General features: G+C 44.2%; 1 protein-coding gene across 7 annotated transcripts in view; it reads right to left on the bottom strand.

Annotated features, from left to right (window-relative positions):
* The window catches only part of NIM1K (NIM1 serine/threonine protein kinase), an 88517-nt gene that overhangs the window by 44675 nt on the left and 15903 nt on the right, over nt 1–27939 (bottom strand). For 2 of the 7 annotated variants that reach the window (XM_044276198.1, XM_044276202.1), the window contains exon 1: nt 2763–3087. The exons of 4 other annotated variants lie outside the window; for them this stretch is intronic. The gene's annotated coding sequence lies outside the window, so the exon portion shown is untranslated. Of the gene's footprint in view, nt 1–2762; nt 3088–9253; nt 9369–27939 lie in introns of those variants that run through there. One more of the 7 variants, XM_044276200.1, reaches the window with a different exon arrangement.

Raw genomic sequence — 27939 nt, 5'->3', positions numbered from 1 at the left:
TTTCAAGAAGTATTGGAGAACAAATGTGCAACTTGTGCAGCTGCTGTGGGGAACAAGAGTATTGATGGTACCTTATGGACACATCTACATGGGACTGAAACAATGCTGTGGGACTCAATATTTCACATTACGCGGGGTGTCAATTTTCTGCACCGGATTTGACCCGCCATGCGGATTTTGAAACCCACAACATGTCAAATGTTTGGATTTTCATTGCAGATTTTAGCCTTTGCAAAGGACAAGAACGACAGCAAGTAACACTTGTGGATCTTGGTGCAGAAATGCAGCGAAATCTACACAGAAATTTGCATGCAAAATGTGCATAAACTACACCCTAAATCTCCCTAAATCTGCAGCACGTCAATATATCCTGCAAATTTTCCCTACAGATTTCAACCTTTGCAAATCTGTGGCAAATCGGCATGTACAGTACATCATCCAGATTTTGCTGCACATGAGCTGTTAAATTGTAGCACCAGTGCTGCAAGACTATGCTAGAACTACACAGCTCTGTTCATTTGCAGTTCCCCAGAGGACTACTGCAAATGGTTAATTTAATGTTGCCAAGTCAAATAAATTATTTTTAAAGCACTTATTACTTTATGCACTGTGTATACCTAATACCAATGTATGGGCAACAAAGGGTTAACACTGCAGGCTGTTTAGGTTACCAGAGTGATAAACTGGGTCTTCCCCCTGCTTAGTAGGTTGGAGCATGAGCTACAGAAAAGACCTACATGTGCAAGACTAGGCCAAAGTCCAGAGAACCGTTCGCTTTTAGACTGCAGCTGCCCAAAAAGCTCTAGAACAGGCATGCTCAACCTGCGGCTCTCCAGCTGTTGTAAAACTACAACTCCCATCATGCCCTGCTGTAGGCTGATAGGTGTAGGCTATCCGAGCATGCTGGGAGTTGTAGTTTTGCAACAGCTGGAGGGCCGCAGGTTGGGCATCCCTGCTCTAGAAGATCTAGAACCACAATCAAGGCCTTTTAAGATAAAGACAGCTAGGTATTTGCTCTTTTATGGCAGAAAGATTTTGCTGCTATGGAAATGGTATATTACTTTGGCACCCACCACACTTTGAGATGGACTGGTAATCCTTATCTAAATTCTGTACCCCTCAGCTCGGAAATTGCAGAAAGGGTTAAAAAGAACAGGATATCATATCTATGGTCAATTTGGAGAGACTGTAACGTGTACTTTGAGAGAGACAGGGAGTACGACTACCATCATTGTTGCTGCCTATTGAAAGGAGACTATACGGTGATATACTTTGGAACTGTGCTTTTTGCTGCTGTGTGAACTACTACTCTCATCATTGATATAGTAGACTATGGGGGCGATTTATTAAAACTGGTGTGCAGGAAAACTGGCTTAGTTACCACTGCAGCCAATCAGACTCCACCTTTCATTTTCCAAAGGAGCTCTGAAAATGAAAGGTGAAATCTTATTGGTTGTTTATTGCAACCAACCAGTCTAATTATTGACCCCTTCATCTATCCCCTGGCCCTGCATCCGTCCTCCTGCCTTGCACAATGCCATTTAGTCGTGTAACTAGAAATGACTGGGTCCCACAGCAAATTTTTGAAGGCGCTCCAGCACCTTTTTTGCAACCCCCTCCTCCCGTGCAACCCCAACTTCTGTGGCTAGTCTAAATCACTCTTTTAGATGAAGCCCGGCAGCCGCTCCATTGGTTTCTTACACATATACTGTATATAATGTTATTATATAATACTGTTGAGGAGGCCATGACAATAAAATCTGTTAATCCTCCTCCTGGGTGGGTCCTTTCTGAGTTTGGGCCCCAAAGCAGCTGCTTCCCCTATAGCTACACCCCTGCTGCCAATCATCTACCATCAAGTTCACCCCAAGTACCCCAGACAGGAGCCCCAGAAATTCAGGGAGTGCCATGAGGGAAGAAAGAGTGCTCCCTCCATTCATTGTGCATGGCCTAGGGAGCACCAAAGTGAGGACTGCCACCGTGAACTACTACCACCAACATAGCCACTACAACTCTTCCCATCATCGCCTTCCTTCCGAGTCACTGCACATTGTGTAGCAGACAGAACTGCAGCGCTGCGCCTTCACTTCAATGAACCATGGGACCAACATAGCGGGGCACATTTACTAAGATGGGCTTTTTATGCCGATCCTAATTTCCCCCTTGCGCTGCTGTTAGATTTGTCTAATTGAGGCACATCTTTGGCAGTCCTTGTGCCTGGCGTAAAAACTATTTTTTTTGCTAAATTTTTTGCCTGTTTTCTGGCATAAATGTCAGTAAATTTGCTGGGGCCCCTGACACGTCCCCAATCCCCATTACGCCCCAACTGGCAGACAAGGCTTAAGACTGGCCTTGCAACTAAATATTGTCACACGGCTGGTTAAAAAAAATTGGACTTGCAACTATTTTACGCCTAAGTAAATGTGCCCCAGTGTTCTCGAACAGGGGCCCTATGTTGCTTGTACCATTTTGGATCAGTTAAGGTGGAGGCTGAGCGGGGGATCCCTGCATGAGGCTTTCATAATGGAGCTCCGTACAGACAAATCTAATGTCCTTATTGTGCTTTTTTTCCTTTTTTTTCTTTTTATTATGTAGGTAAACCCCTATTCCTATGTACAGCACTCTGGAATTAAAGGTGCTTTAAATAAAATAATAGTCTACGGAGCTGAATACTACACATTGAGTCTTAGCCCTGTTTGATTGTAGCCACTAACACTATTAAAGCCTAGTTTTATATGTACTACCCCTTTAAGTCAACTTACCTTATATATGATTGACAACCTCAGCGAACAGTGGATCCATACTACTAGTTCCCCAGTAGATTTCGACTCTTAGTGATCCTAGAGCTTCTCCAGAACGTGCCGTCTTCTGTCGGGGTCTTGAGGCGTGCTCCCTATTTATTCAAAAGGCCATAAGAAATCAGAGCTGTGCAGATAATCTGCTCCGCCAGCCTGGAATACTACAAGCGTTGTGATCCGGCTGGTGAACAAGACGCGCGCTTGGCTGTGTTTGTGCAGTTTCCTCCGATTTACGTACTCTCACTAAGCCAGCCTGTCTGGCTCTGAATCTTCCTGTGCTGTTCCTGCAGGTTACACAATGCACTGCTGTGCTAGATAATTGACACACTCTTCTCACGGAGCAGAACCTCAGGAATAGCACATCATGGGGAGTGGCTGACATTCGGAGGGTCACGCAAGAGTCAGACAAGGACAAAGGGTTAAAGATAGAAAGTAGCACAAAACTTTCAAGCTGGTACAAAGCATCTTTATATACAGAGCATGCTAAGGCGTAGTTCACGGCCAAATCTTCCATCCTGTTGGGTCTGAGTAATGAGTAACCGTACACATGATATATATCAGAGCAGCAAACAACTTGGCAGGAATGCTCCTGCTGTAGCAGAGCGGTGTTTGTGACTTGGCACAAGACATCATCCTATCGTGATGCGATATCTGTATGTTTAAACAGTTAACGTTTACAAATTGAACTCTGCTACATTTACATTCAGCTACGGTTGCAAGAAAAAGTATGTGAACCCTTTGGAATGATATGGATTTCTGCATAAATTGGTCATAAAATGTGATCTGATCTTCATCTAAGTCACAACAATAGACAATCAGTCTGCTTAAACTAATAACACACAAATAATTAAATGTTACCATGTTTTTATTGAACACACCATGTAAACATTCACAGTGAAGGTGGAAAAAGTATGTGAACCCCTAGACTAATGACATCTGCAAGAACTAATTGGAGTGAGGTGTCAGCCAACTGGAGTCCAATCAATGAGATGAGATTGGAGGTGTTACAGCTGCCCTGCCCTATAAAAAACACACACCAGTTCTGGGTTTGCTTTTCACAAGAAACATTACCTGATGTGAATGATGCCTCGCACAAAAGAGCTCTCAGAAGACCTACAATTAAGAATTGTTCACTTGCATAAAGCTGGAAAGGGTTATAAAAGTATCTCCAAAAGCCTTGCTGTTCATCAGTCCATGGTAAGACAAATTGTCTATAAATGGAGAAAGTTCAGCACTGCTGCTACTCTCCCTAGGAGTGGCCGTCCTGTAAAGATGACTGCAAAAGCACAGCGCAGACTGCTCAATGAGGTGAAGAAGAATCCTAGAGTGTCAGCTAAAGACTTACAAAAGTCTCTGGCATATGCTAACATCCCTGTTAGCGAAGCTACAATATGTAAAACACTAAACAAGAATGGATTTCATGGGAGGATACCACAGAGGAAGCCACTGCTGTCCAAAAAAACATTGCTGCACGTTTACAGTTTGCACAAGAGCACCCGGATGTTCCACAGCAGTACTGGCAAAATATTCTGTGGACAGAGGAAACTAAAGTTGAGTTGGTTGGAAGAAACACACAACACTATGTGTGGAGAAAAAGAGGCAAAGCACACCAACATCAAATCCTCATCCCAACTGTGAAGTATGGTGGTCAGGGCATCATGGTTTGGGGCTGCTTTGCTGCATCAGGGCCTGGACAGATTGCTATCATCGAAGGAAAAGGAATTCCCAAGTTTATCAAGACATTTTGCAGGAGAACTTAAGGCTATCTGTCCACCAGCTGAAGCTCAACAGAAGATGGTTGTTGTAACAGGACAACGACCCAAAGCATAGAAGTAAATCAACAACAGAATGGCTTAAACAGAAGGAAATACGCCTTCTGGAGTGGCCCAGTCAGAGTCCTGACCTCAACCCGATTGAGATGCTGTGGCATGACCTGAAGAAAGCGATTCACACCAGACATCCCAAGAATATTGCTAAACTGAAACAGTTCTGTAAAGAGGAATGGTCAAGAATTACTCCTGACCGTTGTGCACGTCTGATCTGCAACTACAGGAAACGTTTGGTTGAAGTTATTGCTGCCAAAGGAGGTTCAACCAGTTATTAAATCCAAGGGTTTACATACTTTTTCCACCTGCACTGTGAATGTTTACATGGTGTGTTCAATAAAAACATGGTAACATTTAATTCTTTGTGTGTTATTAGTTTAAGCAGACTGTGATTGTCTATTGTTGTGACTTAGGCTACTTTCACTCTTGCGTTCGGTGCGGATCTGTCTGGTGTCTGCACAGACGGATCCGCACCTATAATGCAAACGCTTGCATCCGGTCAGAACGGATCCGTCTGCATTATATTTCTGAAAAAAATCTAAGTCTAATTGTAAGGCCTCTTTCACACGACAGTATGTCCATTTCAGTGTTTTGCGGTCCGTTTTTCGCGGATCCGTTGTTCCGTTTTTTGTTTCCGTTGTGCTTCCGTTTCCGTTCCGTTGTTCCGTTCCGTTTTTCCGTATGGCAAATACAGTATACAGTAATTTCATATAAAAAATTGGGCTGGGCATAACATTTTCAATAGATGGTTCCGCAAAAAACGGAACGGATACGGAAGACATACGGATGCATTTCCGTATGCATTCCGTTTTTTTGCGGACCCATAGACTTTAATGGAGCCACGGAACGTGATTTGCGGCCAAATATAGGACATGTTCTATCTTTAAACGGAACGGAAAAACGGAAATACGGAAACGGAATGCACACGGAGTACATTCCGTTTTTTTTGCGGAACCATTGAAATGAATGGTTCCGTATACGGACCGTATACGGACCGCAAAAAACGGCCCGCAAAACGGAAAAAAAAAACGGTCGTGTGAAAGAGGCCTTAGTCAGACGGATTCATCCTGACTTTGCATTGAAAGTCAATGGGGGATGGATCCGTTTGAAATTGCACCATATTGTGTCAACGTCAATTAGATCCGTCCCCATTGACTTACATTGTAAGTCTGGACGGATCCGTTTGGCTCCGCACGGCCAGGCGGACACCAAAACGCTGCAAGCTGCGTTCGGGTGTCCACCTCCTGAGCGGAATGGAGGCGGAACGGAGCCAAACTGATGCATTCTGAGCGGATCCTTATCCACTCAGAATGCATTGAGGCCGTACGGATCCGTTCGGGGCCGCTTGTCAGAGCCTTCAAACGGAACTCACAAGCGGAACCCCGAATGCAAGTGTGAAAGTAGGCTTAGATGAAGATCAGATCACATTTTCTGACCAATTTGTGCAGAAATCCTCATCATTCCAAAGGGTTCACATACTTTTTCTTGCAACGGTATTTGCTGCACGTATGTAAAAGGGTGCACATGCATAATATAAAACAAAACAAGCACAGTAAGCATGAATAACTGGTCGACTTCTGGTATACGGGGGAGAGGTCCCAGCCCATGAGGGCTTACAATCCGTAACAGAAGAGGTCGGAGACAGTAGGTGAGGGTAGAATATGCTTATTAGGCTGGGTAGTTGTAGACTTTCTTGAAGAGATGAGATTTCAGGTTGCGTTTGAAGTTTTCCAAGATGGGAAGAGTCTTGTGAGGATCGGAGATTGCATGTGGGGAAGTATCAGGAGATTAGGTCAGAGATGTATGGATGGAGGTTGTGGACGGCCTTTTCTGTTGTCAGTATTTTGAAATGAATATACTGGGCAATCAGAGTTGCCAACCGTCCAGAAGTTCCTGGTCAGTCCATAAAAATACGGCACTTTTTTTGAACAAAAATAAACATGTCGTGACTTTTTTTTTTAGGCCGGGGGTACTTGAGCAGATCATTGTGATCATGAGTATCTTCATTTTATGGCTTTATCATTCATTGTGATTTTTTTATACATTGTCCAGAAAAAAAAGAAAAATTCAGTTTGGCAACCCTGTGGGAAGTCAGTGAGGGGATTGGCAGATAGCAAAGGTGGGGAGAAATGAGGGGAGAGGTGGATTAACTGGGCAGCAGAATTAAGAATGAATTGGAGGGATGCAATGGTGTTAGATGTGAGGCCACAGAGGAGGATGTTGTAGTAGTCTAGGTAGGAGATGATGAGGGCACACATTAGCATTATGTGCCCACCACCATCCCGGTGTATGGGGCAGGCATGGGCACTGCATCTCTCACCTATCTCAAAGGCCTCTGCCTTCTTGTAGCGGGGATGCCGCCATACTCCAGTGTCCTATGTTGGGGACAGCCAGCCCCATATTGAAAGGCCTCTTCCTGTCTTTCTTTCTTGGCTGGTCACCATTGGGAATTTAAGGTACCTTCCCCTGAGCTTTAAGTTCCTAGCTTGGTAGTGTCCATTTAAAGTGCGCTTCTCTGTTAGTCTGCGCATGTACTGAACTTTGTCCATTAGTCATCTCTGACTCTCCACTGCCTGCCCTGACCTCAGATTGTTTTATGGATACACACAAACTCTGCCTGCCCTGTCCTGGTAAGGGGTAGGAAAGATGGAGCAATGCACAAAAGTGTACAGGTTTTACCTGTAAATGTTAATACATGTACAGTGTGTGATTCCAAACTGTATGTCTCAGCAGCAAAAGAGGACTGAATATCAATACATACATCTATCGTATATCTCTACATATGTATTTTTGTAGTCTATATTTGAATCTATATCTATTATCATCTTTGTCCATAGACAGTAGGGGTGAAACGCAGACTGTGCCACTGAACAGATTTGACTCGGGGCTTCTCCTTGTACAGGGATCTGGGCTCGGCTGCAGGAGAACCAGCAGGTCTCTACCTATTGAAGTAATCTTTATTCAGTGTCAGCTGACCCAAGTGAGTCGAAAGACACTGGTCCGTGGCACCAAAGGGACAGAGTAAGGTCAAAGGACAACCCAGGGTTGGGGCAGAGAGAGTTTTCATTACAGTAAACAGGCAGATGGTCAGTGGAGGTGGCACAGGGTCAACAGAAAAAAGTCAGGCAGGAGCCAGGGCAGGCAGCACAGGGTCAATCCCAGGAAAGGCCACCATTGCCTGGGGACCGATAAGGGACTCTAAGAGCTGGGAAGAAAGCTCCCCCTAATAGCACAGAGAATTGCAGGCTGTAGGAGCGGAGGCCAGGAGAGGCCTAAAGCATGGAGCAGGCAGAACTACACACACTCCGGTGACTGAGTCTGCTGGGAAGAAGTAGATGGATGCCAGCAGTCAGTGCGGGAGAGGTGAGTATCCTGGTGGTAATGCCCGTGGGCATGGACTGCCAAAATTACAATATGCCTTATAAGAGTGAGTGAACTAAGCTCAATTTAAAAACCCTTCAGCAATCCATCAAATTAATTGCTGTCACAAAACAATTCTTCAGTTCTATATATTCTGATTTATACTAGCCAGCAGCATCTCTCGGCAGATAATAAGCTTCTTCTGGTACAGGATATACTGTACTAGGTAATCCATCCAGGATTTCCTCAGGGCTCGGCCTGGCTTAGTAATGCTCAAGTTCACACAAACACAGCTGCTTGTCAAAGAAATAGGCCAAGAAGGCAGCAAAAATGACCACAGGCAGAAGAAAGACATAATGACCTGCAAGACGCAACTCAGAGACTCACTAATGCAACAAGAACTCTAACCAATGAGCAGATGCTGAGAGGAACCTAAAAATATTTCCAGATCATAGTCAAAACATCTGAGAGACGAATCGGTGAAGCTAGGTCCTGTATCATTTCATGGATTGTGAGAACACTGGACCAAGAGCTGAGAATCCTTTCACTTGAGGGTTCTACTCTGGCTTTTCTTGCTTGTCTCATATCTTCTATATTTGTCACCTGCACAAATTGACAAATGCCATAATGCAGAATGAAATGTTCCTCAGCCTAGTAATTCCAAAGTTGGCCGTATACATTAGCTCTATGTCAGCCAAACCAGCTGAATTCAGCGGGTTCTGCTGACCATCTAATGTGTATGGGGCCTCCCGACTCTCCCTGGAAAGCTGAAGTTAAAGTAGATAAGGATCAGGCAAGTTGGATTTCAACATCTACTTTTGTTCTTGGGAGGTAAGCCTTTCCCCATGTACTACATATGCCTGCTTGGCCAAGCATGCATATGCATAGGTGGACTGGGATCAATAGCTGCCACTCGAATGAACGTTTGATCCACTGCAATGACGTGACATACATGTTGGACAAACAGCAATCTGACCCTGCCCCCACCATAAAGATGATCAGGATGGATGTGGTAAAAAAAACACGGCTCATGAACTGATGAAGACTGATGAATCCAATAAAAGGGAATAAAAATGGTCATGACACATACATACTGCTGTAATTTAATTAAACATCTATTAAACAGTTCACAGTTTACAAGACAGTCCTGATTTGTAGCCGGTCAGGGTTTGGCCTTTTAGGAAAGGGACCAACTAACAACGGGTATATGTTGCATGCGAATTTTCCAGTAAAATGAATAATCAGGACTCTCAGAGGACATCACTTCACCTGGGGTAAGGTCTCTTGTGACTTGGTGTTGGTTGTTTGGATTCTCTTGTGACTTGTTAGTCTTTTCAGTTTATGTAGTTAAATCCCACAATAAGGTTTCCAATTAACAATGGCCCTGTGAATACAAATTTAAATTACCTACCAAACATCCCATTACACAATACTCATCCTGATTTATAATTTTCTTGCTATTAAAGGGGTTGTTCACCTTCCTACACATTTTGTACAGACCCCACGGCACAGTGCTAATCATACTTACTGTACCTAATCCCTGCCGCTGGTTCTGGCTCTATTGCTAGCCCGCCGGCTCTGCAGGTCCCATTGTACTGACATCTGGTTTGACACCGGGTCATGTGACCACTGCAGCTAAATTATTGACCCATATGGAACGTGACCAAGTGATTACTTTTGCTTACACGCCTGAGCATGGTGGATCTCAGGAGCACCTCTGATTCCTCAATATTAGGTGGACAGAACATCTCCAATAGTAACAGCTAATCATTACAAAAAGGTGCCTAGTCGTCATTCACACCCAATGACCACCACACTCATTAGATATCTGGGGGGGTGGGGGAAAGTGCAGCGAGCCTAGAGGAGGAGAGAGGAGAGGACATGAATCATAGTAGCAAGAATGGTGGTTGTAGTGGTTACTCTCTCTGATGCTCTCCTCGGCCATGCAGTGATGGGAAGTGCACACCTTTCTTCTTTTTGAGGTACATCCTGGTCTTTGGGGTTCTTCAGCCTGATGTTAGTTTGGGATGCCCTTGATGGTGATGAATGGTGAGGTGCAAGGCAGTTGCAGATATTGATGCACTGCGGCAGTGCAGGAAAAAATTAGGTCTAGTAAACAGCAAACAGTTCTTTCAGAAGAGCCAAATTTGAGTACATTAGTCACAGTTCTCAGCATGGACTGGCAGGTGCACTTTTTTCAGCAGTTTTTACAGGTCACGCGGCTACAGTAACAGTTATAAGGCACGGTTGTCTCTTTGGAGCAGTTCTCACATTGCTCTTCTTTGCCTGACTTAAAGGGAACCTGTCACCAGTTTTATGGTGTCCTAACTAAGGGCAACATAAATAAGTGACTGATTCGCTTAGCAAAATGCTGGGTCACTTTCTTTAATTGACCCAGTCAATCTGCCAACATCTTGTATTGAAAAGCTCCAGCTGATAATGATGAGTCATGAATATTCATGAGCTCCTGACTCTCCCCGCCCACCTGCTGCTGAATGACAGTTTGTTTCCATAGGAATCAGCAGCAGGGGAGTGGCTATAGCGCTGAATTAAATATACGCTGGACTCAATGACATCACGCTGGACTCGAAACAGCTCATTAGCATGCGGCATGTGGCATCTTTGTGTGTATATTATCACCAGTAAGTGAATACATCTAAGGCACTTTTTAGTAGTTAATGATTGTATATAATTAGTTATATTATAATCAAATATCCACATGACAGGTTCCCTTTAAGCACTCTTTCTCTTGTTCTTTTGTCTCCAGTTTTATTCCATTTATTGTGTATGCAGTCTTATAATTACTGTGGCCTAGGTGCTAAAAACTAACACTTTACTGTCAGTCCTGTCCACAAGATAATTAATAAAGAGATTATAGAAAAGTAGCCCTGGCAGAAGTCACGTTGATCAATGCTCCCCCTGGTACTCCACTGCTCATGGAAACAAATATTGTTTATACAGCTGAATAAAAACAATTGACCTGACAAACACAGTACTGAATGGGTAACATGTAGGAACATGACTTCTCTCGAGGTCTCCAAGGTGTCAAGTCCCAATATTAAATATCAAGTTAAAGACGGGTGCCAGCTACAGCGGTATCATACAATTTTATATCTGAACACACCAAGACCTGACGTGAACAGCCAGATCCTGCAGTCTTGTATATGAGCACATGCATACTTCTGTGGCCTTACATGTTTTAGTTGTAGTAACAAAGTATAAAAAAATATATATACTGTACGAACTCGGCAAAATTAAAAAAATGTTCACAGGCCACAAACTAGACCAAAAAGGGCGATGTTAATGCAAATTGTGCATTAAAGGGGTATTTCTGTCTGTGGGGTAGTGTCCCTGGATGGATCACAATCTAGGCTGACATATGTGCCTGATTTGGAATGCATTTAGATAAAAAAATATTATTGGAAGCTTTTGAAAAAAGGAAATTTAAAGAGTAAAACATCATGTGACTTTATGACTATTACAGAACATGCCATGTAACATGATTGTGGTCATTTTCCTGTGGGACGTCGCCTTCTGTTCAGAATGTTCTGCTGTCTATATCTGATAAATCTCCCCCTTCCTGTTTTCCGTTAGCCACACACACTGAATAGCGGTCGGCTGGATATTTGTTTGGCGGACAGCTATGTCTTCCTACTCTCCTATACACATACACGTTCGATTAAGCAGAACACATATATGTATTCAATGGAGGGAGAGGAGAAAGCTGCTGCCAGACACCTCCAACAGCCGCTCATCCATTGGGACAGCAAAAGGATCTAGCAAAAATATTCATTGGCACAATCGTTTCCATCCTCTACATCAGGGCTGGCCAACCTGCGGCTCTCCAGCTGTTGTAAAACTACAATTCCTACCATTCCCTGCTGTAGGCTGATAGCTGTAGGATGTCTGGGCATGCTGGGAGTTGTAGTTTTGCAACAGCTGAAGAGCCACAGGTTGGCCATCCCTGCCCTACATCATCTCTTGGGAGCTGAAAATATACTATTGTGTACAGGAACCTTAGGTAACCACCGAGTATAATCTAGTCTCTAACAAATTCACTACAATGGGACTGAGCTGCAATACCAGACACAACCTACGGAGAAAAGTGGCGCTATTCCTGGTACTCACAGGAGCGCTGCTGCCTTCTCAAGACAGCTGATCAGATACTGATGACCTATCCAGAGGATAGTTCATCGTTTAAAAAAATCAAAGAAAATCCTTTTAATCTAATAGGTCTCAGACTAAGGCCTAGTTCACACGAACGTTTTTTTTGCGGGTGTACGGGCCGTTTTTTTGTGGTCCGTATACGGTCCGTATACGGAACCATTCATTTCAATGGTTCCGCAAAAAAAACGGAATGTGTTCCGTATGCATTCCGTTTCCGTATTTCCAGTTTTTCCGTTCCGTTGAAAGATAGAGCTTGTCCTATATTTGGCCGTAAATCACGGGTCGTGGCTCCATTCAAGTCAATGGGTCCGCAAAAAAAACGGAACACATACGGAAAGTGCATCCGTATGTCTTCCGTTTCCGTTCCGTTTTTTCTGAACCATCTATTGAAAATGTTATGGCCAGCCCAATTTTTTCTATGTAATTACTGTATACTGTACATGGCATACGGAAAAACGGAAAGGAAACGGAAACACAACGGAACCCAAAAACGGAACAACGGATCCGTGAAAAACGGACCGCAAAAAACAATAAAAGCCATACGGTCGTGTGAACTAGGCCTAAGGAAGAACCCTGAATAGCCAGAGTAGAATCCATCCTAGGGGGTCTCCTGAAGGCCTGGGCGACCTACAAAAGGTTGAAGAGGCGTGTGTTGACTGTAGATGATTTTTTTTCTAATACGTTCCCTTTAACTTATCTGATAGAAACATTTCCTAACCATCCAATAATAACCTTCTTAGTAAGTAAATGTCAGACCCGTCTGTACATTGTGTAGTGCGCTCACTTGTCCTTATGGTTATCAGATCTCTGCTGGCGACGTTCTGTTGTAGCTGGCACAGAAGCGGTGACTCTGGAAAGGACTGACTGGCACAACAAGTCAGTTTACAGCCAGTATATTTTTTTTTTACTCATTTTCTATAGGACAATGGCATTGACTATACAGGTTAGGCCTCATGCACACGACCGTTGTTGTGTTCCGTTCCGCAAAATGGGGTTCCGTTGTTCCGTGATCCGTTTCCGTTTTTGTTTCCGTGTGTCTTCCTTTATTTTTGGAGGATCTCCAGATATGAAGATAAGTAAAAAAAAATCTAAGTCAAGTTTGCCATGCAAATGATAGGAAAAAAACGGACGCGGACGCGCGAATGCGGATGACAATCTTGTGTGCCTCCGCGTTTTTTCACAGTCCCATTGACTTGAATGGGTCCGCGAACCGTTTTCCGTGAAAAAAATAGGACAGGTTATATTTTTTTGACGGACTGAAACCACGGATCACGGACGCGGATGACAAACGGTGCATTAGCAGAGTTTTCAATGGACCCATTAAAAGTCAATGGGTCCGCAGAAAATCAGAAAAAACTGAGCAACGGACACGGAATGAAACAACGGACGTGTGCATGAGGCCTTATAATGAGACTTGCTATTTAACTGGCAGCGGATCTACTCAACAATTAACCCAACTTTAGAGAAAATGACGGATGATTTATTTTGGATGGGTGGAAAGGGTGAAGAGAAAGCTGCAGTCAAAAAAGAAAAAATCACCATTGATCACGTGGAGTTTTGTATGTGTCCTGTAACTGCACCAAGAGCATGGAGGCATCTATACCACCGATACGGGGCTTCCGGTTTACTTTGTCCCAAGGGGGGTGAGAGCCAGTGTGGTGGTCTCCACATGTGCTGAGCAGAAGAGTCATGAAAATGGAATTGAGGGCACCAGTGCAGTTTAAAGTGTGTCGTCGCGTCACCTGAAAGATGCTTAACCAGAGTGGCCACCTTTAGTTTTTTTTTTTTTTTGCAAAACCCCTCCAGGCCAGATGCTGGGCCCACAGCTCCTTTACTCCTCAACCATAGCTGCCTCACTCAGCTCCCCCGCTGTCAATTTGCTTTGACGCCGCATCGGTGACCTGCCGCTTGCATCACATGACCAACAGACATGACGCAAAGGTAGCAGTTCACCACTGTGGCCAGTCATTGGCTGCTGCAACGTCGAAGCATAGCTAGGACCCAGCGGTGGGGAGCAGGTAAGTATGCATCCATCCCTTTGTAAGTCTGGCCAGCAGGGTGTTTTGCCAAAACCTCCCCAAAATGTGTCCAACCCCTGGCCTTTCATTTTTTTATTTGCTACGGGGCTCCTTGTTCTCTCTTTACACCATTGAACTCCACATTGAGAAGACCATGTGCTTCCGGTTTTATTGTTACAGTATGGTTTCTACATTTTTGGAGACTGTGGCTGTTATCAACTGAACACTATGGGGGTAATTTATCAAGCCCTGCACTCCCGAGACCCGAATTCTGGCTTCAAAAAGTCACAGAACAGGGCTTTACAACCTTTTGGGCTTATTTATACAAAACAAAATTTGCAACATTTTTTATTTTCCCACCAATCACAAAATTTGTAACCATTTCAGTTTCTATACACAAAATTGAGATACTTCACAAATATTTAGCTTTACTGTTATCTTAGAGTTCAGTAATAATATGCTGTATTCAAAATCCTGCTGGTTGCCCTTGGAAACAGACAACAGTTTACCAACTACATACAAAGTGCCAGCTTCAAGTGTTTTTCTAAGGGTCCATTCACACGTCCGTATGTGTTTTGTAGATCCGCAAAAAAGCATGGACATCGGCAATGTGCTTTACGCATTTTGCGGACCGCACTTCGCCGGCACTCTCATACAAAATGCCTTTTCTTGTCCGCAATTGCGGACAGCACATTCCGGCCCCATTGAAGATGAATGGGTCTGCACCTGTTCAGCAAAATTGCGGAATGGATGCGGACCCATTTTGCGGACGTGTGAATGGACCCTTAGGCCCCTTTCACACGGGCAAGATTTCCGCGCGGGTGCAATGCGTGAGGTGAACGCATTGCACCTACACTGAATCCGGACCCATTCATTTCTATGGGGCTGTGCACATGAGCGCTGATTTTCACGCATCACTTGTGCGTTGCGTGAAAATCGCAGCATGCTCCTCTTTGTGCATTTTTCACGTAACGCAGCCCCTATAGAAATGAATGGGGTCGCGTGAAAATCGCAAGCATCTGCAGCCGGCATCTCTTCTGTCTTCTTTCTTCAGGACCTGGGTAAAGGACCTATGGTGACGTCACTGCGCTCATCACATGGTCCATCACATGATCCATCACCATGGTGATGGATCATGTGAATGACCATGTGATGAGCGTAGTGACGTCATCAAAGGTCCTTTTCCTCACAGATAAAGACAGAAGAGATGCCGGCTGCGCGAACAAGTGGATTAAGGTGAGTTAAAATATATATTTTCTTTTTTAACCCCTCCAGCCCTATTGTACTATGCATTCTGTATTCAGAATGCTATTATTTTCCCTTATAACCATGTTATAAGGGAAAATAATACAATCTATACAACCTTGAACCCAAACCTGAACTTCTGTGAAGAAGTTCGGGTTTGGTTACCACAGTCGGTTTTTTAACACGCGCGTGCAAAACACATTGCACCCGCGCGATAAAAACTGAACAACGGAACGCAATCGCAGTCAAAACTGACTGTAATTGCGTACCTACTCGCGCGGGTTTGCCGCAATGCACCAGGACGCATCCGGACCAAATACGGACACGCTCGTGTGAAAGAGGCCTTAGAAGTTGGGGTCAGATGGAAGTAACACAAGACTGCATGATCAGACTACACAGAGTGTTATTTTGTAGTCTGTAACCATGGAGACAAACTTTGCAAAAAAACTTTGTATATAGAAAATGGTAGGACAGGAGCAATGCTACATTCACTAATAGCAAGTAGAGATTTAGAAAACAGTAATTAATAGAAAAAACATTAGGAGGAAAATTAGTCACGAGGGAAATTTTTGCAGTCAAATTTCCTTGTCTATGTTGACATAATATCAGTGGAGTGAGATTGGGGGGGGGGGTGGCAGGGGCTGGGCGGGTTTGCAACTCAAAAAAAAAAGTCAGATTTAATAAATAAGGTATATACCTAATTAAGGCCTCATGCACACGACCGTTGTGTGCATCCGTGGCCGTTGTGCCGTTTTCCGTTTTTTTTCGCGGACCCATTGACTTTCAATGGGTCCGTGGAAAAATCGGAAAATGCACCGTTTTGCAGCCGAGGCCGTGATCCGTGTATCCTGTCCGTCAAAAAAATATGACCTGTCCTATTTTTTTGACGGACAACGGTTCACGGACCCATTCAAGTCAATGGGTCCGTGAAAGAACACGGATGCACACAAGATTGGCATCCGTGTCCGTGATCCGTGGCCATAGGTTGCTTTCATACAGACGGATCCGAAGATCCGTCTGCATAAAAGCTTTTTCTGATCTAAGTTTTCACTTCGTGAAAACTCATTTCCGACAGTATATTCTAACACAGAAGCGTTCCCATGGTGATGGGGACGCTTCTAGTTAGAATACACTGCAAACTTGGTACAAGACTGCCCCCTGCTGCCTGGCACCACCCGATCTCTTACAGGGGGATATGATAGCACAATTAACCTCTTCAGGTGCGGCACCTAAAGGGGTTAATTGTACTATCATATTCTCCTGTAAGAGATCAGGGCTGCCAGGCAGCAGGGGGCAGACCCCCCCCTCCCCAGTTTGAATATCGTTGGTGGCACAGTGTGTGCCCATCGCCCCCCCCTTCCTCCCTCTATAGTTAAAAATCGTTGGTGGCACAGTGTGTGCCCATCGCCCCCCCCTTCCTCCCTCTATAGTTAAAAATCGTTGGTGGCACAGTGTGTGCCCATGGCCCCCCCCCTTCCTCCCTCTATAGTTAAAAATCGTTGGTGGCACAGTGTGTGCCCATCGCCCCCCCCTTCCTCCCTCTATAGTTAAAAATCATACTTACCTGCTTGCTGCTGCGATGTCTGTGACCGGCCGGGAGCTCCTCCTACTGGTAAGTGACAGTTCTTTAGCAATGCACCGCACAGACCTTTCACTTACCAGTAGGTGGAGCTCCCGGCCGGTCACAGACATCGCAGCAGCAGGCAGGTAAGTATGAATCTTCTACAATTGTACTATTGCTAAGTAACCATGGCAACCAGGGATGCAGTAGCTTCCTGGTTGCCATGGTTACCGATCGGAGCCCCAGCGATTAAACTGGGACTCCGATCGGAACTCCGCTGCCACCAATGATGGGGGGGGGGGGGAAGATGGAGGGGGGCGATGGTGGGCGCACACTGTGCCACCAACGATTTTTAACTATAGAGGGAGGAAGGGGGGGGGGCGATGGGCACACACTGTGCCACCAACGATTTTTAACTATAGAGGGAGGAAGGGGGGGGGCGATGGGCACACACTGTGCCACCAACGATATTCAAACTGGGGAGGGGGGGGTCTGCCCCCTGCTGCCTGGCAGCCCTGATCTCTTACAGGAGAATATGATAGTACAATTAACCCCTTTAGGTGCCGCACCTGAAGAGGTTAATTGTGCTATCATATCCCCCTGTAAGAGATCGGGTGGTGCCAGGCAGCAGGGGGCAGTCTTGTACCAAGTTTGCAGTGTATTCTAACCTGAAGCGTCCCCATCACCATGGGAACGCCTCTGTGTTAGAATATACTGTCGGAAATGAGTTTCACGAAGTAGCTCATATCCGACAGTATATTCTAACGTAGAGGCGTTCCCATGGTGATGGGGACGCTTCAAGTTATGTTCGGGTGTCCGCCTGGCCGTGCGGAGGCAAGCGGATCCGTCCAGACTTATAATGTAAGTCAATGGGGACGGATCCGTTTGAAGATGACACACTGTGGCTCAATTTTCAAACGGATCCGTCCCCATTGACTTGCATTGTAATTCAGGACGGATCCGTTTGGCTCCGCACGGCCAGGCGGACGCCAAAATGACTTTTTTTTCATGTCCGTGGATCCTCCAAAAATCAAGGAAGACCCACGGACGAAAAAACGGTCACGGATCACGGACCCACGGACCCCGTTTTTTCGGACCGTGAAAAAAAACTGTCGTGTGCATGAGGCCTAAGGCTGAGTTCACACTTCAGTTATTTGATCAGTTTTTTCCATCAGTTATTGTGAGCCAGAACCCGTGGAGTGCTTCCATGGGGTTTCGTGCCGTACTTCCATTCCGCAAAAAGAGAGAACATGTCTTATCTTTTTGCGGAACGGGCAGATCGCGGACCTATTAAAGTGAATGGGTCCGCGATCCGCTGCGGCTGCCCCACGGTCGGTGTTCGTGCATTGCAAATTGCGGGCCGCAGCACAGCTAACCATGCACAGTTTTCCACCCACTTTTGAAAACTGGCTAGAGTGGCATAAAAATAACAAACAGGGGTTTTTCTTGTTACTAAATTTGTGACTTTTTTTATGTCTTAAAAAATAGCCCAACCCAAATCATAAATTCCAGAAAGATGCTGGATTCTTGTTTGTAGAATGATTACATTTTATTTTTTAAAAAGAATTGTTAAACCTCGAGGGGGATGAGGATGGAGCACTTTGTACTACCCCATTTAATTAAGCAGGTCCCAATCCTATAAGCTGCTCACTCAGGGTCCCTCACTGCCAGGAGAGTAGCCCGGCTATAATTGCAGGCTGCTCATTAATAGATACTCTCCACTCCGACTAATAGCCCTCCTTCTGCTATGGGCAATAGAGGCTAATTGTTATCCTCGAAGCAAAGTACATGTATGACAATACAAAGATTCAAAATGCGCCATGATATCCAGTACTTCTGCTGAGAAAAAATGATTCATACTGGGGAGACATCTACTCATGCACGCCTCTTTCCTGACAACAATTTAGGCCTCATGCACACAACCGTTGTTTTTATTCCGTGTCCGTTGTTCAGTTTTTCGTGATTTTCTGCGGACCCATTGACTTTCAATGGGTCCGTTGAAAACTCGGCTAATGCACCGTTTGTCATCCATGTCCGTGATCCGGGGTTCCAGTCTGTCAAAAAAATATAACCTGTCCTATTTTTTTCACGGAAAACGGTTCGCGGACCCATTCAAGTCAATGGGTCCGTGAAAAAACGCGGAGGCACACAAGATTGTCATCCGCGTCCGTGCGTCCGCATTTTTTTCCTATCATTTGCATGGCAAACTTGACTTAGACTTTTTGTCTGGTGATCCTCCAAAAATAAAGGAAGACACACAGAAACAAAAACGGAAACGGATTACGGAACAACGGAACCCCATTTTGCGGAACGGAACACAACAAAGGTCGTGCGCATGAGGCCTAAGGCTCCATTCACACGTCCGCAATTTCGTTCCGCATTTTGCGTAACGGAATTAAGGACCCATTCATTTCTATGGGGCAGCACGATGTGCTGTCCAGACACGGAATTGCGGGTCCGCACTTCCGTTCCACAAAAAAATAGAACATGTCCTATTCTTGTCCGCAATTGTGTGTTTTGCGGATTCGTGTCTCCGTGGAATGGAGCCTAACTGTAAAAAAATTGGAACAAATCAAAACCAGGGACATGCAGCCTGACAACACTATATCAAAGCTTATAATAGAAAAAAGAAATGCTACACCCCAGGTGCCACAGAGATTCTGTCAGGAACTACGTCATCTGCTTGCTGCCACACAGCCTGCATCTGCCACTAGGTGGAGCTTACAGCGTGCAGATTCAAGCAGCCACCACTCCTGGTGCATTTGCATGAGCTCCCCCTAGTGGAGGCTGCAGGAAGCCAGTTTTAGTAAGGCAGGAAAAACAGATTTATCATGAAACTGATTAGCACAGAATTTTGAAACCTGAAAGCAGATGATGGAATCTGACTTTAATAAAAGCACAGTATATTTGGCAAAGTGGAACTGAAGACGGGTAGACCCCTGCTTCCTTTTCTTCTATGTCAATGTCCCCCAAGTAGCACTAGGCCATAACATAGTGATTGTAGTGAAGTATAAAAGTAGTGTAGATGCCAATAGTGGTCAACTACAGCTTTAATATTTTTCTGTACAAATTAGAAAACCTATATTACTGAACTATGAGCGACAGCGCCATTTATATAAAATAGCAATATACAAGACAATGCTTACCTATATTTCCTTAGTCCGTTCCACGAAGGATGGGTTTACAGCTATATTCCTCTGAGAAACGCAGAAGGTAAATGTTCCTGGGTGCACACGGACGATGATGGTGTCCCAAGGGCCCAGGGACACAATGTAGTCATTGACTGGCTACGGTACCCGGCTGAAATGCCTAGCAAACTGCATATCAAATCTCATCTGCCTCCATAAAGACGTAACGCCACTTGAATCATTGGTTGGCTTGTGCCAGTTGCATTTGTCTTTGTTGAGTTGAGCTAATTACCGTAAAACGTAATTAAATGACACGGATTACAATGTCGTTCAGTAGCAGGATAAAAGCCACGGCTTCTGCAATGACAAATCTGGAATACATCTCGTTAATCCAGTCTATTTTCTGTAGGAACAGGGCTTTCCTTAGACCAGGCACATGTCCGTGTCCGTGCCTGTTATGTAACAAGCGGCTACAGCACAGGAAGCATGAATCTATAGACTCAAATTTATTCAAGTGGAATTGGGCTTTTAAGAATATTTCACAGTTTGACTGGGGTTTAGAAAATCCACTATGAAATACCCTATTGGAAAATTCTTGATTATAGAGAGGGATCCCCCATTCAGGACCCTCGTCTATTCCTCAGAATGGAGAGCTACAGAGAGCATCCCTTGCTCTCTAGAGGACCTATATCATCCGTGCAATACACAGACAGCTCATTAAAGGGGTATGCCCATCACAGACAATGGAGACATATCGCTAGGATATGCCTCCATTGTCTGATAGGTGTGGGTCCCACCTCAGAGAGTGAAGCAGGGAAGGTGGCGCCTGGAGGACCCTGGGTTTTCCAGGGTCCTGGCCACCTCCAAGCGCTCTCCCCATAGAAGTGAACGGGAGCGCACTGCGCTTGCGCGGCCACAGCTCCCAGTCATTTTTATGGGGCCAATGGAAATAGCTGAGCCAGCACTTGACTATTTTCGACGGCCCCATAGAAATGAATGAAGGGCGGCTGTGCATGCGCAGTGCACCCTCCACAACTTTCAGGGCTTCGTTCTCGATGTAGGCGCGAGTCCAGAGGTGGGATCCACACCTATTAGAAAATGGGGGCATATCATAGAGATATGCCCCATTATCTGAGCTGGGAATACCTCTTTAAATTAAAGGGCCACCTCTGAGACCTGCCCCTGTCTCTAGAATGGGGCCTCCAAAGTGAAGCCATGGGCAGCCATGGATGCATGGTGTGATCCCCATCCATCGCTATAGGAGTTCCAAAAATAGCCGAACGAGTGTGCTCGTTGTTTTCGGAAGCCCCATAGTGGTGAATGTAGAATGCACCGTGCAAGCACAGCCAGCCCTCTATTCACTGCTATGGGACTGCCGGAAATAGACGAGCGCCCGGCACTCTCCTTCTGGTGAGTGGAGGGTGGCCACTCATTCTCGTCTGCTCTCTCTTCACTTTGAAGGCCCTGTTCTAGAGGAGCGGGTCGTAGAAGATTTCAAAAGTAGAGATTTTTTTTATGCACAATAAAAGTTGAAAAAAAAATGTATTTTATGACTGACAGAAATATTATCCATCTGTCAGAAATATATTAGCTGTTCATCTCCAGTGATAGTTGTTATGGCTATTACTGGGTATCGCTAGAAAAGGACACGGGACAGAATAGCACAGTATGCTATGTTTTCTTGTCAGGTAAAATACTGGGTTTTCTAATGGAAACAAGATCCCATTATAGTCAGTGGGGTCTGTCAGGTGCCGCTTGTTTCCGTCATTCCACTTCATTATTTGAATTGTTCTCCTTCAATAATGGATGGTTTTGTAATTGTAATTTTTTCTCAACTTAATTTCTGCTTTTATCCTTTCAAAGAAAAAAACAACCATACAATGTACTAATATGATATACTGTATATCAAGACCCAGCAGTAACAATTTGAAAGGAGAGACAGAACAAAAGTTAAAGTCTAAATGCTGACAGTGCTTGGGGATACCTTCATTGTGGTAGGGCTGACTCCATAGAGTGAAAGTACCAGAAAATTACTACTAAAATCACTGGCACTTCTATGGGTTAGTAAAAATAAAATACTGCCACTGACCTCCTACCACAAGTACTGGCTAGGCTGGTAGTTTACATTTCAGGTGGCAACTCTTATCGACCCATGATTCAGATACCATCCTGAGGATCACTTCATAGTCTAGTAAAAATTAAATCTTAGCACTGGGCTCCTGCCACAAGTGCATGCTAGGATGGTGGTTTACTGGTCAGGTGGCAACTCAAACCAACCCATGGTTCAGATACCATCCTGAGGATCACTTCATGATCCACTTCATGGTCTAGTAAAAATTAAATACTAGCACTGGGCTCCTGCCAGAAGTGCATGCTAGGATGGTGGTTTACTGGTGAGGTGGCAACTCTAACCAACCCATGGTTCAGATACCATCCTGAGGATCACTTCATGGTCTAGTAAAAATTAAATACTAGCACTGGGCTCCTGCCACAAGTGCATGCTAAGATGGTGGTTTACTGGTCAGGTGGCAACTCAAACCAACCAATGGTTCAGATACCATCCTGAGGATCACTTCATGGTCCACTTCATGGTCTAGTAAAAATTAAATACTAGCACTGGGCTTCTGCCACAAGTGCATGCTAGGATGGTGGTTTACTGGTCAGGTGGCAACTCTAACCAACCCATGGTTCAGATACCATCCCGAGGATCGCTTCATGGTCCAGTTCATGGTCCACTTCATGGTCTAGTAAAAATTAAATACTAGCACTGGGCTCCTGCCACAAGTGCATGCTAGGATGATGGTTTACTGGTCAGGTGGCAACTCTAACCAACCCATGGTTCAGCCACCATCCTGAGGATCATGGTTCAGATATTATCCTGGGGATTATTTCATGGTCTGGTTTATTGTGAAGATCGCCCCATGGTTCGAATGTTATCCTGGAGGATTCATCTCATGGTTTGGAGGATATCTGGGAAGTCATTGGATGGTTCAGATACTATTCCAGGGATCTCCATATGGTTCAGTGATGGTTATCAAACACTGTTTTATCCATGACTATATGAGTAATTATAGTATAGTGCTATATGGTACCTGTATAATAGTACAGAGTGTGGTCGCTATGTCTGTGCTCAGGTATAATTTTACATTAGCTGTGGCATAGAAATAATATGAGTGATTTCATAAAAGAGGCTAGCATACAGACAGTGAACATCGGCATTATTTTTTTAATTACATGTCCATTCACAATTGTGCGGGCAGAGTTGCTCAGTAATATTATTGGCAGTAGACCCCCATTTAGCGACAGCTGTTATTACGTTCTCTGTCACGCAGCCATATCTTGATAATGCATCTGAATAAACAGTACAACATTCCTGTAGTCTGGGGGAGACGGTTGCCTATTCCAAGCTCTAATTAGCTTAGCGCTGTGGGTGGTTTATTGTTTCTCAGGGCACAAACATTCACATATTAAAAATATTTTACAAGCGTTCATCACACAATACAATGATAAACCTACCGCACCATCACGGACTTACAGAACAAACAAACACTGTGGAGGGGAATTAATTTACTCCTAAAACCAATCATATCTGTCTAAGTAAATCATTGTACTGTACTCCCTATAACAGTGCTGTAGTTCCTCTGTTATTCCACCTGGAAATGTATGAATCAATTGATACACGAGGCACGCTTCATCAGACGTTTTGTCAAGTTCCTGGACAAAATATCGTCATAAGACGGTGCTGTGCAGTGGCACCATATGGTGGCATAGAGTGCCTACAGCTTCAGATCGGCGCATATGTCTTGCCATAGGGGGTTATCTTCCTGGCTCCAACTGTCTACAGTAAGTTAGATATAGCACCATAAGCTGATATACAGACGTGGACAAAATTGTTGGTACCCTTTGGTCAATGAAAGAAAAAGTCACAATGGTCACAGAAATAACTTTAATCTGACAAAAGTAATAATAAATTAAAATTCTATAAATGTTAACCAATGAAAGTCAGACATTGTTTTTCAACCATGCTTCAACAGAATTATGTAAAAAAATAAACTCATGAAACAGGCATGGACAAAAATGATGGTACCCCTAACTTAATATTTTGTTGCGCAACCTTTTGAGGCAATCACTGCAATCAAACGCTTCCTGTAACTGTCAATGAGACATCTGCACCTCTCAGCAGGTATTTTGGCCCACTCCTCATGAGCAAACTGCTCCAGTTGTGTCCGGTTTGAAGGGTGCCTTTTCCAGACTGCATGTTTCAGCTCCTTCCAAAGATGCTCAATAGGATTGAGGTCAGGGCTCATAGAAGGCCACTTTAGAATAGTCCAATTTTTTCCTCTTAGCCATTCTTGGGTGTTTTTAGCGGTGTGTTTTGGGTCATTGTCCTGTTGCAAGACCCATGACCTGCGACTGAGACCAAGCTTTCTGACACTGGCTAGTACATTTCTCTCTAGAATTCCTTGATAGTCTTGAGATTTCATTGTACCCTGCACAGATTCAAGACACCCTGTGCCAGACGCAGCAAAGCAGCCCCAGAACATAACAGAGCCTCCTCCATGTTTCACAGTAGGGACAGTGTTCTTTTCTTGATATGCTTCATTTTTTCGTCTGTGAACATACAGCTGATGTGCCTTGGCAAAAACTTCGATTTTTGTCTCATCTGTCCACAGGACATTCTCCCAGAAGCTTTGTGGCTTGTCAACATGTAGTTTGGCATATTCCAGTCTTGCTTTTTTATGATTCGTTTTCAACAATGGTGTCCTCCTTGGTCGTCTCCCATGTAGTCCACTTTGGCTCAAACAACGACGGATGGTGCGATCTGACACTGATGTTCCTTGAGCATGAAGTTCACCTTGAATCTCTTTAGAAGTCTTTCTAGGCTCTTTTGTTACCATTCGGATTATCCGTCTCTTAGATTTGTCATCAATTTTCCTCCTGCGGCCACGTCCAGGGAGGTTGGCTACAGTCCCATGGATCTTAAACTTATGAATAATATGTGCAACTGTACTCACAGGAACATCTAGTTGCTTGGAGATGGTCTTATAGCCTTTACCTTTAACATGCTTGTCTATAATTTTCTTTCTGATCTCTTGAGACAGCTCTTTCCTTTGCTTCCTCTGGTCCATGTCGAGTGTGGTACACACCATATCACCAAACAACACAGTGATTACCTGGAGCCATATATATAGGCCCAATGGCTGATTACAAGGTTGTAGACACCTGTGATGCTAATTAGTGGACACACCTTGAATTAACATGTCCCTTTGGTCACATTATGTTCTGTGTTTTCTAGGGGTACCATCATTTTTGTCCATGCCTGTTTCATGAGTTTATTTTTTTACATAATTCTGTTGAAGCATGGTTGAAAAACAATGTCTGACTTTCATTGGTTAACATTTATAGAATTTTAATTTATTATTACTTTTGTCAGATTAAAGTTATTTCTGTGACCATTGTGACTTTTTCTTTCATTGACCAAAGGGTACCAACAATTTTGTCCACGTCTGTACATTTAAAAAATCCACCTTTTCGCTTTTGATCTCTCACAAGCGATTCACCCCATCCCCCAAACATAACTTAGTCAAATTCATGACTGGCATGCCTTGATCTTGATAAACATCTAAAATCATTAGAAGAGAAGAAACGAGGACTACTTCTAAATCACTCTGGCGATCAAAGGCTGTATGCTCTGTAATTATCTTCAACAAAGAAATTGCCTTTATAACAGGCAGCTTTTAGAATTTTTCATATTTTTTTTACCACTCTGCTTAGACTAAGGGCTCGTTCACACAAACGTGTGATGCCCGTTGCCGTATTGCGGACCGCATTTGGCCATTCTGCATCACGGATGCGGACCCATTCATTTCAGTGGGTCCGCAAATCCGGAGATGCGGACCGGAAGAACGGAACGGAACACTACGGAAGCACTACGGAGCGCTTTCTGGTGTTCCGTTCCTTGCTTCCGCACTGCAAAAAGATAGAGCAAGTTCTATCTTTTTGCGAAACGGAAGGATTGCGGACCCATTCAAGTGAATGGGTCTGCGATTTCCATGTGCCTGCCCCACAGACGGTGCCCGTGCATTGCAAACCGCAATTTACGGTCCACAGCACGAGCCCTAAGGGTGGGGGTGAAGTTACTAATATGTGTGTATGTACAGTATATATTATTTCTATACTTTACTTAAAATAGTAAAGGCTTTCTCCATTTTGGACAATTGTTAGACTATAAGCTGATTATAACGTGTCATCCTGCTGGGACCAGCGATCATCTGTAGAGAGCATTCACACGACCATGTGAAGCCCGTGCCCGTATTGCGGACCCCATTTGCGGATCCGCAATACACGGGCACCTTTCCGTGTGCATTTCGCATCACGGATGCGGACCCATTCATTTCAATGGGTCCGCAAATCCGGAGATGCGGAACGAAAGCACGGAACGGAACCTTACGGAAGCACTACGGAGTGCTTTCTGAGGTTCCGTTCCATGCTTCCGCACCGCAAAAAGATAGAGCTTGCTCTATCTTTTTGCAGAACGGAGGGATCGAGGACCTATTCAAGTGAATTTTCAATAAGCAAATAAAGTTGTTCGGATTTCTTTGAAAAAGAATTGAAAAAAAAAAAGTTTCTGTGGGCAGGATTTAATTTCCAGGAACGGAATCTGCATAAAACGGATGACATACGTAATGACATACGAAGGTCTTCCGTTTTTTGTGGATCCATTGACTTTGTATTGTACCAGGATCAGATTTTTGCGGAAAAGAATAGGACAAGTTTTATATTTTTTCGGACATGCGGAATTTTTTCCAGGACCCATTGAAAATTAATGGGTACAGAACTGGTCCAGATCTGTTCCGCATAAAACGGAACAGATCAGGAAAGAAAAAAACGGACGTGTGAATGGACCCTTAATCTGTGGGGATGTGTTTAATTTTCCTGCAGCGCCACCAAAGGGCAAATAAAGCATTGCACAGTGGCCATTCAAATCAGTGGGTTGCCTGTGTAACGTGGGACAGGACAGGTCCTCCAGAGCGAGGTGTGCAATTTGTAATTACTTTCCACTCTGACTCATGCACATGACTGTATCCGTTTAACGCGCCACAAATTGCGGATCCACATAATACGGATACTGTTCGTGTTGCATACGCATTTTTTGCAGACCCATTGACATCAATGGGTCCAAGAATAACACTTTGCGGACAAGTATAGAACATGTTCTAGTTTTTTGCAGAACGGACATACGGATTCAGAAAGAACATGGATCATCTATGTGTTTCTGCATCCGAATGTCCGTTCCACAAAAAGATAGACTATGTCCGCAAAATACGGACCACGGACCCACTGAGAAAAGGACAGGAGCCAATATAATGAATCTTTCTTAGTAAAGCAGAAGGTAATGATTGAGAATCATACAATTTCCCCTGATCAGACACAAGCCTCTGATAATAAGCCCATTCAGAAACGTTCCCGTCAATGTGCTAAACGTTGCTCAATGTCCCACAGCTCATCGCCATGAATAGCACTTATTGTTAGTATTGTTAATAACACATTTCATAATGTCACAGTGAAAATGAACCGCACAACAATACAGAAATGATTTCTCAGTAAGATAATCATGAAGGGTAAGGTATATGGAAAATTACAGTAACATGGACATAACTGTCACAGATAGAAGAAAATAAGTGAAAAAGCATGCAGTTTATTTTTTTTAAACTTCCAGTTTTGCCCCCTTGGTTCTGTTGGTTTTATTCACAAGATGAAGGTGGGCTACAGTTATATTGCAAGTATTATTGCAGAGAAAAATTAAGTTTCATATATATATATACAAATGAGCCT

The sequence above is a fragment of the Bufo gargarizans genome, chromosome 1 (genome assembly GCF_014858855.1).
Source record: "Bufo gargarizans isolate SCDJY-AF-19 chromosome 1, ASM1485885v1, whole genome shotgun sequence".
NCBI lineage: Eukaryota > Metazoa > Chordata > Amphibia > Anura > Bufonidae > Bufo > Bufo gargarizans.
The sequence above is the reverse complement of the archived record's forward strand: the minus strand, read 5'-3'. Positions and strand labels throughout refer to the sequence as shown.